This window comes from Haemaphysalis longicornis, unplaced genomic scaffold (genome assembly GCF_048455015.1).
Source record: "Haemaphysalis longicornis isolate Haplotype H1 unplaced genomic scaffold, Haemaphysalis longicornis Haplotype H1 scaffold_9, whole genome shotgun sequence".
Taxonomy (NCBI): Eukaryota; Metazoa; Arthropoda; class Arachnida; order Ixodida; family Ixodidae; genus Haemaphysalis; species Haemaphysalis longicornis.
In genome coordinates this window covers 83544430-83556975 of record NW_027526460.1, presented here as the reverse complement: position 1 = coordinate 83556975, position 12546 = coordinate 83544430, and positions in this window count along the sequence as shown.

The following is a 12546-nucleotide window of genomic DNA, read 5'->3' as shown; positions in this document are numbered from 1 at the left end:
TTTGCAAATGTATTATACAGAACAGGCAATGCGTATGCGAGTAATCGCAGTACATAGTGAGTGCGTCGGCGTGGTACAAGCCAGTTGTCACTGCTCTAGCACTTACATCCGTAATATTTTTAGATAACCCATGTACTGAGTGCAAAAAGAATTTGAAGCTCTGGTTTAGGACAAAAAAAAAAATAAAGCAGACGAAACTCGTACGTTCGCGGAAGGGGTATTACCATATAACTTGTAAACAGCTGCTTTGTCGTGTGCGCAAACCGGGTTTTGGCAATATTGCGGAGTGTTTTCTTGCGGAAAACGTTAATTACGCGGATATTTTTAGCTGTAGTCATACACTAAACAAGTGGACAGTAATTAACATGCCAAGTGAAGAGAACATGGTAAATTTTCAGGTTGGCTTTTGCTTGTAAAAAATTACATCTGGCTAGCGCTCCCGATTCGAGACTGCGTAATAAGTGCCAATTTGCTGAATTCTTCGGCAATTATGACATTGGTTTCAAAAAAAGGAAATCGTACTCTAAAGGCCGTCTGTTCTCCAGATGGTTAATTTTATTGTGGGGTTTAACGCGCCGGCGCTAACAGGCGATGAGCTGCGCCAAAGTGGAGGGCTCCGGAATAATTTTGACCACCCCGGGATCTTTAACGTGCGGCCAAATCTTGAAGACGGGCGTTTTCGCTGATCCCCTTTATCAGAAAAGCGGCCGCACGGCCGGGAATCAAACCCGTGTTTATTGAGCTCAGCAGTACTAAGCTTTAGCCACTCAAACACCGCGACGGGTCGTTCCCTCAGGTTAGAGATTGTCTTGTTCCCGATAACCACAAATAGTGAGTTTGTTAAAGTGATTAGGACTGTCCTTATGGGTAACATGCGGCGGACCTGAGGATGGCAACGCATGTTGAAATTCGTTTAGCGACCAGTCGAGACGTGGCGTAGATGACCAAAACAGCAAACCCCTGTGTTCCTACAAAGTCACGCATTTAAAACCCAATATAACATTGTCGTTAAAATTTCATATTATTTTATTTCATTACATAGGTTCTCCCTAAAAGCCCACGACCATACATAAGGTGCGCTTTGTCAAGGTTTGTGTTACACACATCACAAATAAAAATCACAAGAAAAACTTATTCATGAGTACAAAGATAGCAGTTTTAATTGCAAGGTGAAACGAAATAAATCACACAACATGAAAGAAAGAACACAGCAAGGTGGTCTACAAATTAGACGTGAACGTTTAATCCCAGTACCTACAACGGCAACAAGCAGTGAAGCTGCTGTTGCAGAAAAAGTATGAAGAAACATTTATGAACGATCTGTTGGTGTACGTTGAGTAATAACTGAGCAATCACCTCTACGCTGACAAATCGTAATGAAATGTATAAACGCCTGTTGAAACGTCCCCGCAAGCACTTGGTGAACGCATAGTTCAAACCGAGAGTGCCTGTGCAACATTGACCGTCATGTCATAAGCTTCTTAATAAGAACTGTAATCACAGATCTTTCGGCCCTGCATCGGCGCTGTGGCCAGAGGTCGGCGGCCTCACTCACTAGTCTACCCACTCAAACTCATTTGGGCTAAAACTCACGCGTGAGTTTGAGTTTGAGTGACCGCGAGGCTAGTGTGGTATGGTGAGGTTGAGCTTGAGTGAGTTTGAGCCCGCCTGAGTTTAAATACGCTTGAGACAGAGTGAGTTTGGAGTCCATTTTGAGGTTGAGTACATTTTGAGTTCTGAGTACATTATGAGTTTTTGTATATTTGGGGTTTGAATACATTTTGAATTCTGAGAACATTTTGAGATTGAGTACATGTTACGTTTTGAGTACATTTTGAATTTGATTACATTTTTAGTTTGAGTAAATTTTGAGGCTGAATACATTTTGAGTTTCAGTACAGTTTGAGCTCTGAGTAGATTTTGAGTTTCAGTACATTTTGATTTTGAGTCCATTTGGAGTTCTGAGTACATATGAGTAGCCTAGGAGGCAGCTATGGTCGGCTGTTAAGTTTTATGTGTCGCTTTGGGCTCGGAATTCAGGGTACCTGCGGGTACGGCAATATTCGCGATGCTCATGATAAGTTGGTGGGGAGTTATGGGCGGGAGGTAGGGTGTATGGTTTAGTGTCTGGACGTGGGAACGATAATCGACTGGTGAGGTCATAAACAAGGGTTATTACATTTTCCTCTTGATAGATTCTGTAGGAAGGTGGGAGAGGGTGGTTGGAAAGCACAAGGCGGCTTTTTCTTGCTGATTGTTCGCCTGATTCTGTGAATGGTGCTATTGTCAAAACGGAAGAGGTGAGCGCCAGGGTGAGGAGGGGCCAGTGCTGTACTCTGCGCTGTTTTGAAAGAGCTGTCAACTGAAATGACGGGGGGCGACGCCCGTTTAGATAGAATAATGACCGCATTGTGAGATAGATTGTGTGAAAATTTAAAGTGATGTCACTAAGTCCTGTAAGGTTTTACGGTAAATGTCCGGATTCATGGAATCACGCGAGGAAACTTAGAAATGCTTCCTGTGTATAGTCATAAGGCAGTCATACTACGTCATAGATTTGGTTAAAATTCAAATGATGCCACAAGGGCGTGTGGGGAATCATATTCAAGGTCTAGATGAGGGGAATCACGTGGGACAAAAACCGTTATGGTTATATTATGACCTAATCATGGCTAGTCATGGTATGTGTGAAAATTGAAATTCATAGTGCTAGGGCGTGTGGCGTATGAAATAAAGGTCTCGATGAGGAGAATCCCGCCTGGCAAATGGAGAAATGCTTCCTGATTATTATGATTGACAGTGATAAAGGTCATAGTCATAAATTTGGTTAAAATTTAAAATGATAGCACTACGGTGGGCGGGGCATCAAATTGAAGGTGGCGGTGAGGGAGTAACATGGTAGAAAAATTTGGTATGGCTATATGACAGTTTTAGTTAACTGTTTTCGTTTACATTCAAATTGATGCTACAAGGATGTGTTGGGTATCAAAATAATGCTCTCGATGAGGGGAATCACGTAGGACAAATACAAAAATGCTTCCTGGTTATAGTCATGAGATAGTAAAGGCGAGTCTTATATTGGGTTAAAATTCGAAGTGACCCTGCTCGGGCGTGCAGGGCTTCAAATTTGCGATCTTGGTGAGGGGAATCACCTGGGACCAATAAAAAGCCTTCGTGGTTCTAGTCTGGAGATAGTCATGGTGAGTGATAGATTGGGGTGAAATTTAAGGTGTGGCCGCTAAAGCAAATGGGGTATCAAATTCTAGGTTTCAATTAGGGGAATCCCGTGGGGCATATAAATAATTCATCCTGCTTACAGTTATGATAATCATGGTTAGTCAGGTTTGACTAAATTCAAATGATCCTCCTGGGGTGTATTTGGTATCAAATTAATGTCTAGTTGAGGGGAATCACGTGGGACAAATATAAAAATGCTTTCTGGTTATAGTTATCAGAGAGTAGTGGTGAGTAGTAGCTTGAGTGAAAATTCAAAGTTACGCTATTAGGGCGTGTTGGGTATCAAGTTAAACGTCTCTATGAGGGAAATCGTGTGGACTAAATAAAGAAATAGGACCTGCTTGTCGTCGTGATATAGTCATGGCTAGTCACACATTGGGTTAAAATTCAGTGTTGCCGATAGCGCGTGTAGGGTGTCAAAATATTTGTCTCGGTGAAGGAAGGTAGATCAGATGCAACCATCGGAAATCGTGGCACTGAATAATGAGCAGATAAGTAAAAAGTCTGATTCAGTGCCTCACAGATGTAATTGTGCTCGTTAATAGTTGGCGCGCCATCTTGAAAGCATGATTGGTTCGACACAGTATAGCACTCAACATCCGTCAACAAGCCTGCATTATCATGAAACAGCTTATGAATTATTGGGATAATATGCTTCCTACGTACACTCAGAAGTAGGTGGGTTGCTGCAATCAGCGAATTCCTCCGATCGCGCGCGCGATAGTGCAAATTTCCAAGCATGGCATGTAGTTTTCGGGGCGTGAACGTGTTGACATTTATTACGCGCTCCCATACCTCATACTGAGTTGGTTGTTAAACAAGGCCCTGAAACACTGGTTTAACTCTGCAGGTCGTAGACGTACATGCCCATAAAAGTAAAATATTTTCCGCCGCATAATTCTTTTTTCTGCTTCCAAACAGGAGCAACTTATTTTATATACTAAGATTTTACGGCCGTTTGCTCGCTTACAAGAACTTACGCGTTTCAGCTAAAGTTGGGAGCCGCGAACAGCTGTTTCCATAGTTTCCAACTAGCTGGAACCCTCACGTTGTTAAGCTGTTTTCTGACATAGTCGGGCGTTCTCCGCCCCCACGAAGGTTTTATTTCTCTTTGGGTTCAACTTTTTCTCATACTCCAGCTGCAGCATAGGTGTCCGGATGATTTTCTTCGGCTTTCCGTTGATGCGATAAACGCAAGGCACCTCCAGAGAACACAAACGTGCGATAGGGATTGAGCGTAAGCGTGAATAAACAGCGCGTCCAATAGTAGCGTACGATAGTACATATTTTAGCAAATTTGCTTCGTTCGAAGTCTCTCGAATTCAGCAGGACAACCAATTCGCGGCGGCACTGTAGGGGCGCAGGAAGTTTGTGCAGCGCATAGATTCCGCACAGCGAGAAACTTCTTTTGGCGCGGTGCACTTGGCACGTTTCTTGCATAAGCACTTTGCCCTAAAGCTGATTGTTGGTGCAGTCAACAACGGCGTACTTGCGCCCGGACGAGTAGCTTCTTTACGTCGCGAAGTAAAGGCAATGACGGCAACCTGCCCACAATTAAGAAAATAAACATCAAGCGGTTCTGAAAAGACGGGTGTCCTGCTGGCACGGCGAACGTAGCCTCACGTGCAACCTCCATCAGGAAAAAACGGCGTGGGGTGTCCGGCCGCCTTAGCAGGTTGGGCACGGAATTTATGGGAAAATCTGACAGCGCTCGGACACTTTGACAGTTCTCCTTAAAGCACTGTTGAACTTGTCGCTGCTGACGCACTGAATAATTTACACTTACCGATTTTCGATGCCCCCTGGAGACGTCTGATATCGACGCGAGGCACGGAGCAACAGCGTCAGACTGCGACGTCGTCTGCTCGCCCCGCAGTCCCCAAGAAATGCCCGCCAGCTGGTGCCTCGATCGTTAAAAAATGACCGACCCGGACCAAAAATTCTTGTCTATACGAGTTATAGAAGCGCGGTACAATGAGCAGTGGGTGGCAGCAGATTTTGACCTTTCTCGACTTTGGAAAAACGTTTCCCCGATCTATATCTCCACCTTGCCCCCGTGGCTGTTCACCAGCATTGTTTGGTTGGTGGCTACGCGGGATTTTTCTAGACATTGCAAGCCTCAGGGTGTCAACCAAGCCACGTTTTAGAGAAGAGGTGGTCAAATGCCGCAAGCTCGATTGATTCCTCTGAAGCACCAGATTAGGGTTTTTCAATATTGTAAGGGCCTTGGGTACTTGTTGAAGTACGACATTCATTCTACTACACAGCCGTCTCCGAATACCGGTCCTGGAACCAACGATGATGACGATCAGTCCAGAAGAAGACGAAGGGTTGTTTGAAGGGTTTGATGATGGGGATAGTGTGGAAGTGAAATAAATAAATTTTCACTAATCCTAGCTTCACGCTTACAATAGTGCCGCCCTTCAAAACTGAACTCGCCATTACTAAGTAGCATGCGTTCGCTTTAGCTACACGTGAATCCCGACAAAGAAACCATTAATTGTACATCCCCGATGAGCTTACGACACAACTCTGAACTATTACTTATGGAGTGACTGCACATAATGGTCTTACGATGCGGTCATTGCCTGGTTTATATTTGCTCGCTCAAATCCTTCCCTTTGACATTACAATTACTTTTGTGCTACCATTCTAGCACCTGCGACGAATTTGCGCAGTTTATCTACTTCTAACTAGTACTGTTCAGCGGGATGCCCTTTGTATCTGCCCCACATGTTTTTATTCAGCGAAACCTTTAATCTGATACGCTACACACCCTGGCGGCATTTTTTGAATTTTAACCTAGTTTATGTCTTACTATGTGTACCCCATGAGGGTAAGTAGGAAGCATCTTTTATTTGTACCAAGTGATTCCCCTCATCAAGACTTTCAATTTGATACCCAATACCCCACGATAGCATCACCTTGATTTTTAACCCAATCAATGACTCACCATGACTATTTCAACATTATGAAGAGTAGGAATTTTATGTCTCACGTGATTTCCCTCATTGAGACTTTCAATTTGGCAGCCCTCACAAACTAGCGCACATAAATTTGAATGTTAACCATATCTATGACTTACCATGACTGTGCCACGATTATAACCAGGAAGCAGTTTTTTTGTCCCACGTGGATCCCCTCACCGAGATCCTTAATTCAATACGCCAAACACTAGCCACAACCTAATCAATTTTAAACCATTCTATGAATCACCGTGGCTATGCCTTGATTACGACCAGAATGTATTTCTTATTTGTCTACCGTTATTTCCTGAATCAAAACCTTTAATTTGAGACCCCACGCGCCTACGGGTCATCATTATGAATTCCAACCCTTTTTATGAATCACCATAACTAAGGCGTAAGTATGACCATGGAGCATTTTTTTTGTTTCTCCCACATTATTTCCCCCTTCGAGACCTTCAGTTTGATACCCTAGCAGCATATAACTTTAAATTTTAACCCAATCTGTGACTATTCATGATTCTCACGTTACACAGTTCACCATTTTAGATATTTTTTTTATTTGTTATTATTTAGTTTTTAAATTTCCATTGGCCAATTATATACATTTACGCTTTTTTATGATTACAGGTTCAACTTCCATGATGTCTGCATTTTTGTGGAAATGCAGGGCGTTCACTGTCCTAGCCTGGGGGGGGCGCCGGAAGAGGGGATACTCGGTAACGATTGCTAGGCAATAAAAACTCAGATGCATATTCGTGATCGCCTCGCGCTTCAGAGATTCGCGTGGAAAGTTCGCTTTGACACAAGGTGTTCCTTCAGGATGCAGAGGAAGAATGCATGGAACCGTAAATCTAAACAGCTTCGATGTGAATGAACTGAGCAGTGAGCAACGTCCCCTCGCCCAATGTTATTCGTTTCTCCCCAGGGCCCCAGTACACCATTAAGTCTGGACCCAATCTGTCATGAACAGGAACACGTAGTCTGTATGAAGAGTTTGGTATCCAATATATACGTACTATTGCTTGCAAGCAGCGCTATTCATCATGGCCAGTAGCTATAGCTGTATTACTCTGCACCGCAAATTGTTTCCGACCTAACAGGAGTTACGGTATGTCTTACCAAATGCAAACGTTTGAGCACACGAATGTGCACCCTTAATATTTTTTACTAGGCTTTAATTTTAAAACTCTGAATGGAAATGAATTATGAGTCCAACTGGGCCCCATTAAATTCTTATCACGTGGACGATGTAAGTTCATTTGAATTCTGAATCAATTTTGAGTTTTCTGTCCATTTTGAGTTCAGAGTTCATTTTTAGTTTGGAGCACATTTCGAGTTCGAGTACATTTCGAGTTCTAAGTACATTTTAGGGGCATGTAAATTTTGAGTTCTGAGTTCATTTTTAGTTTTAGTACATTTTGAGTTCTGAGTACATTCTGAGTTTTACTACATTTTGAGTTCTGAGTGCATTTTGAGTTTGAGTACATTTCGAATTGAGTAAATCTTTAGTTTTTAGTACATTTCGAGTTTGAGTAATTTTTAAGTTCTGAGTTCAATATGAGTTGTGAGTACATCTTGAGTTTGAGTACATTTAGAGTTCTGAGTAGAATTTGAGGTTATGTAAATTTTGAGGTTTGAGTTCATTTTTAGTTTTGAGTACGATTTACTTTGAGTACAATTTGAGTCTTGAGTACATTTTGAGTCTTGAGAGGGAGAGAACAAACTTTATTTCCGCAGGACCTAAGTCCAGGTCCTAATTTCAAAGTTCAATTCACCGGATCCACGTAGTACTCCAGAATGCCCGTGCGGATCCGGTGCACGTGTTTGTAAAGAGCTTCCTGGGCAGCCTGGATGTTTACTGTCGGCGGGGGAGACAACCAGAGCTCCCAGGAGGTGATGGAGGCGAGGGATGGGTCAAGTGATGGCGGGGTGCAGTCCCAATAAGCATGAGGGATAGAGGGGTAGGAAGAACAGGTGGGACAGGAAGGATGACCAGGGTGCCGATAGATGCGGTGAAGAATGTGATGGGAGGGGAGTGAAGAGGTTTGAGCTTGCCGAATGAGGCACGCAGCCTCACGAGTTAGACGGGAACTGGGGGGTGGGTACAGGGTACGTGATAGGCGTTGGGCGTGTAATTGGTAACGGCGGGAAGCGCGGTGTTGAATACGAACATTGTACATTTTGAGTTCTGGGTACATTTTGAGTTTTACTACATTTTGAGTTCTGAGTACATTTTGAGCGTCAGTACATTTTGAATTGAGTATATTTTTAGTTTTTCGTACATTTAGAGTATGAGGAAATTATGAGTTTGAGTACATTTTGAGTTTTGAGTCGGAGTGAGTTCTGAGATTTGCGCTCACTGTGAGTTTGAGTTTGAGTGAGCGCAGATGTGCTGCTCAGCAAAGAGTCTGAGTTTGAGTGGGTGGGCTTTCGAAAATAAATTTGTGAGTGAGTTTGAGTGAGCCGCACCACCTGTGCCGAGGTATGGCTGTGCGTGCCCCTCCGATTGTGCCATTGGGGTCGGTGTGCAAGTGTTATGTTTACGCGATCACGCGCCGTTTGCCGTATGCCTGTGCGGAGGGTAGGAAATGGGACAGGATAAGAGTTATACCAAACCCGCATTCCCTGACGCGGTTCTGCGATTGCCAGCCTTCCCACTCTCTAAGCAAGGTGCATGCGCACACTCTTTTGTATCGTGTTTTTAAGGCTGTCGCTATTTCTTGTATTGAATTACACGGAGCAGCTCTGAATGGCGCGGAAATTTTTCGAGCAAGCCCTATGTATTGCTCGGCAATACCTGATTTTGAAAGGCGTTTTTCATGCCCGGTTGAGTCATCATCATCATCAGCAGCCTCCTCAGGTCTCCTGCAGGACGAAGGCCTCTCCCATTGACCTCCCACCACTCTTGCCCTGCACTGCTCGAGTCCACAGTTTACCCAGAAGTCCTGTATTTCATCCATTCAATGTGTTATTGAGCTGCCCCTTCTTTTATACGAACCTCCTGGTATCCATTTTCTTGTCCTTAATATCCACCGGTTGTCGGTTCGCCTCGCTACATGCCAGCCCAAATCAATTTGTTTTTTTTTATTTGAACTATGATATTGCCAACCCTACTTTGTTCTCTGATCAGGTAGCACATTTCTTGTGTCTTAGTGTTGCCCCTAACATTATTTGTTCCGTGGCCCCTTAGAGCCCACGTAAGTTTCCTTTCTAGTTGTTTAGTAAAGCGCGAAGTTTCCGCCCCGTATGTCATCACCGTCAATATGAACTGGTTGTAGATTTTGTTTGAGTGACAGAGGTAGCTTGCTTTTCATTATTTGGGAACGCTTGGCGAATGCTCTGAACCCTTACCTCTTCTCTGCCAGATTTCTGTATCGTGGTTAGTGCTAACACCAACCATTTTTCCGGGGTAGTTGTATTCATCTACTCCTTCCAGCGTTTCGTTTTCTTAGCTGAAGAGAACTTTTTTGGCATGCTTATTACTCATAACATTAAATTTCTTCATATTGTTTTTTACCGCCACTGCCATGCTTTCTGACGTTAGTTGCTGAAGCATTGTCTGCTGGCGTTCCACTGTCCCACTCACTAAAAATACGCATCCGGAAACCTCAAATTGCTCAAGTATTCTCCGTTTATCCTTACCCAAGCAGCACACGCATGTACGGCTAAGCATGAGCTGCCCATCTCGGGCCAGGTAATTTCTTCAAGGCCATTCCCCAATCAGAGTGTGAAGCCTAGACTCAAAAGTGAGCCTTGGCCATGTGCTGAAAGTTCCCTGGTGTAAGCTGAACAGCTGCTCACCTTTTACCCACGCATCTCCAAGGGGCCTACAACCGCCCTTCGGCCGCCACACTTCGCCGCCGTCGCGCCGTTATTTTGTAGGCCGACGGCCGTTCAACCTTTAACAACCCACGGCCGTTCAACTTTCACAGACGACGGCTATTCATCCTAGCCAGGGAGCCAGCTGTCAAGCCATAGCTGCTCCGCCATGGTTGAACTTTAGCCGTGCAACTTACTCGACCAGCCGTTCCACTGCAGCAGGGGTTTTCATTGTGGTGTTGCAGCTCTGATCCAGCCCTAGAATAAGTATAGCCAAGATGTTTCTACAGCCAAGTGCAGAATATATAACCTTGGAACAGCAATCATTCGTGGTTTTAGGGAAAAAATTAAATTCAGCAACTGACAAACACTGTGTTTATTTCAAAATGTGGGGCAGATTTATTCCCTGAATTGCTGACCATACAGTGATGCTGCTTCCATTTTATGAAACCCGTATGGTTGTCATGGGCAGAGTAGAGCTGCTTTGCTCCAATGGAAACCACAGCTGCCATGCTGAGGAGTGGCTGCAGCAGGGAACAAAAAGAAAAAAGGACGAGTTACAACACTGCACAGCCCACAGTCACAAAACTTGGCAAGGCAGTTCGAGGCCCCTAAACACATTTAAACTGAAGATGTACAATGCATCTAGCTTTAAAAGGACCCTGCAGCACTGTTTGAGCAGTGGAACTAAACCCCCGCGACGTTTAGATTACACTGCCAGGGATACCCGAGCCAAATATTGTCACGAAGCCAGAGACGACGCAGTTGTTTTGAACAAAAACACGTTTTTTTGAGCGAACTTTTGCTCCCCTAACAGCTCAAATAATACACGGGCGGCAAAGAAGCAGTCAGCAAAGTGACGTACTCAAGCGAGCGTCGGAGATCGTATGCCACGGCGTCTGCTCTGCAGGCTTTTATCTTTCGGCGCAACTGTTTCTGGAACCGTCGATTCACATCCAGAACATTGTAGATCACAGAAGATTATTCTGGGCTAGTGACGTTAGCGCGAAACAGTCTGTTTATCTGAATGTGATAGCCCGTGTGGCATAAAAGTAAATAATGGAAGACGTGCTTCGTTTGTACGGCAGATAACACAGCCGGGCGTGGCTCGGCAGTAAAAACAAACAATAAATAAACAAACACATACCTGGCTCGAGGCATTACCGCCTCTCTAAGAGTGCATCGACCCTATGCTAAAATAAAAGAGAGTCCGAACAAACAACACCAAAATCGGTCATCTTGCATAGTAAGGTTTCAAGCAACCACGTGGACGACTTCAGGCCGCGTGCGTTGTTGTGATGTTCCGGAATCACCATCGGGGATCACAGCGTAGGTATTTTGGCCGACACGTCGTAGAATCTAGTAGGGTCCGAAATGCCGTCGCAGAAGCTTCTCACTTAGTTCGCGTCGACGGGTGAAAGTCCAAACCCACAAACGATTCCCTGGGTGGTACTCGGCGTCGCGGCGTCGGAGGTTGTAGCGTCCGACATCCACCAGCTGCTGGTCCGTCGTACGAACTCGAGCCAGCTGGCGAGCCTCCTCGGCATGCTGAAGGTATCGTTGGACGTCGGCGTTGAGTTCGTCGTATTCGTCGTGTGGAAGCATGGCGTCGAGCATCGTAGTCGGCCGTCTTCCGTAGACAAGCTCCAACGGCGTCATCTAGGTTGTTTCCTGGATAGCCGTGTTGTACGCCAACGTGACATATGAGAGCACATTGTCCCAGGTCTTATGTTCAACATCGACGTACATGGACAGCATATCCGCGATTGTCTTGTTCCGGCGTTCCGTTAGTCCGTTAGTTTGGGGCTGGTACGCCGTCCTTCTTCGGTGATCCCTCTTGATGTAGCGTATTATCCCTTGCATCAGCTCCGCAGTAAAGGCCGTTTCGCGGTCCGTGATTAGGACTTCCGGGGCTCCATGTCGCAGCACAACTTGGCTTATGAAGAACTTTGCGACTTCTTGTGCAGTCACCCTCGGAAGAGCGGCGGTCTCTGTGTAGCGCGTCATGTAGTCTATCGCTACAACAATCCACTTGTTCTCGGATCGGGATGTAGGGAGAGAGAGAGAGAAACAACTTTAATTGAATCGAGCTACTACGACGTCTTCTTAGACGCCGTCGATGGAAGTGGTTCCCTCTTCACGGGATGTAGGGAATGGGCCCAGGAGGTTCATTCCAATCTGTTGTAAGGGACTAGATGGGACGCCAATCGGCTGCAGAAGTCCGGCGGGTCTCGTCGGTGGCGTGTTTCGTCACTGGCAGTCAAGACAGCTTCGGATGTAGTGGGTGATGTCGGATGCAAAGTGGGGCAGTAGTACTTCATCTTGATTTTCCCAATTGTGCGAGCTGTGCCAAGATGTCCGGAAGATGGGTCGTCGTGGCACCCTTCCAAAATTTCGTCACGACGACCTGCCGGATGCCAAGAAGATAATTCGCTGTCTTTCCGGGGTTGAAATTCTTCACGAGGACGGAGTTTTTCAGGCTGAATGCAGGTAAGTTGCGTTTGAAGGCCCTGGGCACGGC